A 4,371-nucleotide genomic window follows, 5' to 3' on the forward strand; every position below is an offset into this window, starting at 1 on the left:
ACGACAGGGCAAGCTCCCGTTGCTCGGTCCCTGCTCCTGCCAACCTAGCAGTTTGAAAGCATGGCAAAGTGCAAGTAGATAAATAGGTACCACTCCAGCGGGAAGGTAAACGGCATTTCCGTGCGCTCCTCTGGTTCGCCAGAAGCAGCTTCGTCATGCTGGCCACATGACCCGGAAGCTGTACGCCGGCTCCCTCGGCCAATAAAGCGAGATGAGCGCCGCAACCCCAGAGTCGGCCACGACTGGACCTAATGGTCAGGGGTCCATTTACCTTTACCATAGAATTGCAGAGGTGCCAGGGACCGCCAAGGGTCATCCATTCCAACCCCCTGCAGTGCAGGAACAGAGCTACCAAATCCCCGACAGGTGGCTGTTTAAAAACCCCCCATGAAGGAGAGTCTGCCACCTTCCAAAGGAGTCTGTGGATGATGGAGGGAATACATTTTTCTGTTGATCTGCCCTGGGCCCCACACAAAGCTCAGCAGGGGGTGCTGGGTGAGACTATTTCGGATACCAGCAGAGGGGCGGGTGCAAAGGGCGAGGTCCGGGAGAGGGCAGAGGCTGACCTTTGCGTCACTCTGCAGCTGTGCGTGTTTTCAGAGGGTTCGCTGGCCTATTTTCTGTTTCCAGTGCCTCGAGCTGACACAGAGCAGTCTTGCCCGTGCTCAGCCGCACACCTGTTTGCTTGAATTTACAAAAGGAAAGGAATGCGTGCCTTTAGCACGCCGACTTTGCATACTTAGATTCCTGGCGAAATGTCTGCAACCCTGGTTGCTCGGCCGGCAGAACAGCCTTTGCCAACCTAGAATTGTAAAGTTGGGTGGGACCCCCAAAGGTCCTCTAGTCCAACCCCCTGCAAGACAGGAATCTCAACTAGATCATACATGGCAGATGGCCATCCAACCTCAAGGCGAGCCCATTTCCAAGGGTGTCCACTCCATGATCGAACAGTTTTCTCCACCTAACGTTTTGTCAGAAACCTGGCACCCTCCCAATGTTTTGGTCTACAAATTCCCACCAACCCCCTGCCAGCCGAGCTCACTTTTCGCACGAGGGGTTATCAATATTTGACTGCAGCCCATGGCCCCAGGGAAGTTTTGAATGTTTGACATTTTATTGTACAGTACTTTTATATTTTGCTGTGTTGTGGAAATTACGGGGGGGGGGCACATCTTTAAAGTTGTTCAATGTTACAAATATTATGTCTGAATGTATCCTTTCAACTTGACAGCTCAGGGAAGTTACCTAGCTTTAAAAATAATATAAAATCAACTCCTTGGTCTACAGCTATTTGCTCCGGTTGGTGGCTGGACTCCTTCTTTTATTCCACAGGGACCCGGGGGCTCTGTCCGAAGAGCTAGGTGACTGAGCAGCCTCACACCCAGATTTTTCCGTAACAGCTCCCACACCGTAGCTATGGCCCTGCTTAAGGCAATGAGGCCAGGTGGCCTCTCTCAGGGGTTCCTTAGCTGTGATAGCTACATCGCAGGGGGCTGGACTGGATCAGACCCAGCCTTGGGTCTCCAGCTCTTTTTTCGGACTACAAGTCCCATCATCCCTAGCCAGCAAGACTAATGGTCAAGGATGATGGGAATTGTAGTCTGAAAACAGCTGGAGACCCAAGGCTGGGAAACACTGGACCAGATGACGCTTGGGATCCCTTCAAACTCTATGATGCTGTGATCAAATCCCTGGAGCAGACAAGGAGGATTTCTATGTTTCTGTTTTTGCGTTTCTCTGGCATTCAGCTCGTCTTGAGGACTCTCCTTAAAAGCAGCGCCTCCGACTCTGGGTTCCTGTTCCAATTGTAATGGATCTTTGCAGACAAATTCCACATCTGTTGTCTTACCTGGCCAGGTGTTGTGTCTCAATCACGGGACGTGTTTGACCATGAACTTGCTTGTGAAGTTTTCTCCTTTTCGTGCCTTTCCTTTCCTGCCGGCCTTGAAACCGCTCAGAACTCACTGAGGCAAAGTGTCTTTGCAGCAGAGTGAATTGTGGGGGCAGAAAGTGGCCTTTGGGAAACGCCCGGCCTCGAGGAGAACGTTGGGATGATTTGGAATTGCAGGGGGTTGGACTGGATGACCTTTGGAGGGTCCCTTGTGCTGTGATTTGCCAGCATTCCATTCCAGCTCTAGCTCGGTCCCTTGAAAAGCCAGCGACATTTTGATTCCCTGTTCAGTCTCCTTGACATGAAAAGGAAGCGGCTTTTCTTCCGCTGGAGCCAGGAAGGGGTCCCAAAAAGGTTCTCTTTGATGTAGCACAGCCATGCTGGGGGGGAGCTGAGATAGCTGAGCAAGCAAAAGGGGAGAGGATGCAAGTTAATTAGCAAGCACAAACTGTCACGGTATTAGCACATTTGGATTGTTTTAGCCATCCATCCCAGGGAAACTTAAACAAGCTTGCAAACCAAAGACAAATGTTTGAAATCAAGAAGCACCCTGAGAAAAGAGTGTTAAAAGAGTGGGATGTTTTGTTTTTTCCCCTATTTTAAGCCCTCATATTAGGACTCAACCTCTCCAGCTTGCAGTTTTCTTACTGATCTTTGCCTTTGTGTACATAGTTCTTGAATATGAAGCTTTTACAGCGAGAAGTATTTTTTAAAAATTCTTCCAATTTGTAACACATGTTGCTGATTATTCTTATCTTTGCATAATTTTAATGGTTTTGTATATGACTTCAAAAAAACAACCAAATTGTGAGTACAATCCCTCAAACTTATTCTGTTGGTTTATTACATGTATATTTCCCCTTTCCTCCAAGGAGCGTGAGGTGGCGTATAATAATAATAATAATAATAATAATTTTTATTTATACCGTGCCCTCCCCAGCCAAGGCCAGGCTCAGGGCGGCTAACAAGCAATAATAAAAACAAGTTGAATGAATACAACTTAAAAACAACATTAAAATACAACATTAAAATACTGAAACATTAAAATATTGAAACACTGAAACATTAAAATATTAAAATATTAAAATGTAGCCTCATCACAGGAGGAGAAAGGAAAAGGAAAAAAGAAAGAGGGGGAGGGAATCAAATTGGCTGCTCCTCTTCCCCAGAAGCAGGGAGCCACTGCTGAAAAGGCCCTGTCCTTTTGCCGCCACCCTCCACACCTCACAGAACCCCAGGGGGCATGCAGGTCGTTCCTGGTGATCAGAGGATGCTGCCTTATGCTGAGTGAGACCACGGGTCCATCTAGCTCAGTATTGTCTACACTGACTGGCAGCAGTTCTCCAGGGTGTCAGAGAGGGAGTCCTTCCCAGTCCTACCCAGAATTGCTGTCAGTGACTGACCCTGGGACCTTCTGCATGCAAGGCAGGTGCACTAACACTAAGCTGGGGCCGCCCACCCAGGCATTGACTGGACCCAAATCGACTTATAATAATAATAATTTATTATTTATACCATGCTCATCTGGCTGGGTTTCTGGCTCCCAACAGAATATTTTTTTTATTATTATTATTATTATTATTATTATTATTATTATTATTATTGCAATAAAACATCAAACATTAAAAACTTCCTTAAACAGGGCTGCCTTCAGATGTATTCTAGAAGTCAGATAGTTGTTTATTTCCTTGACATCTGATGGGAGGGTGTTCCACAGGGCGGGTGCCACCACTGAGAAGGCCCTCTGCCTGGTTCCCTGTAACCTTGCTTCTCACAGGGAGGGAACTGCCAGAAGGCCCTCGGAGCTGAACGATGGGGGTGGAGACGTTCCCTCAGGTATAGTGGGCTGAGGCTCTTTAGGGCTTTAAAGATCAGCACCAACACTTTGAATTGTGCTCGGAAACGTCATGGGAGCCAATGTAGGTCTTTCAAGACCGGTGTTATGTGGTCTCGGCAGCCGCTCCCAGTCACCAGTCTAGCTGCCGCGTTCTGGAAGATAGCAGTGGCTTCTGCAAGTTAGCAATGGCTTCCTCTGTACATGCCCTGAGACTCTTTCCTCCTCTGCACAATTAAACCCTTCAACATCTTCACAGAACTCTAGCCCAATGGTTGCCATTAATTTGATTTGAACTGATTTTATAATGAATTGATTTTAGAATGCTGTATTAATTTACTGTTGTTAGCCGCTCTGAGCCCGGCTTTGGCTGGGGAGGGCGGGATATAAATAATTTTTTTAATTATTTATTATTATTATTATCCCTGGCTGTGGCACTCACATTTGCCTCTGATTGGGAGGTGGCGGGTGGGACAAGGGGCCTCTGGTTGCCTCACCTCCGAAAGGATAGCAAAGAGCTGGGAAGGTTCAGGAAAGGGCAACCCAAATTATCTGGGGGGCGGCGGTGAGGGGAACAAGTCCCCTATGAGGACACATGCGGGACTTTTCAGTTGAGAGAAAAAGCGAGGAAGAGGCGACAGGATAG

This window comes from Podarcis filfolensis (assembly GCF_964270895.1).
Source record: "Podarcis filfolensis genome assembly, chromosome: 15".
In the NCBI taxonomy this organism is placed as follows: Eukaryota; Metazoa; Chordata; class Lepidosauria; order Squamata; family Lacertidae; genus Podarcis; species Podarcis filfolensis.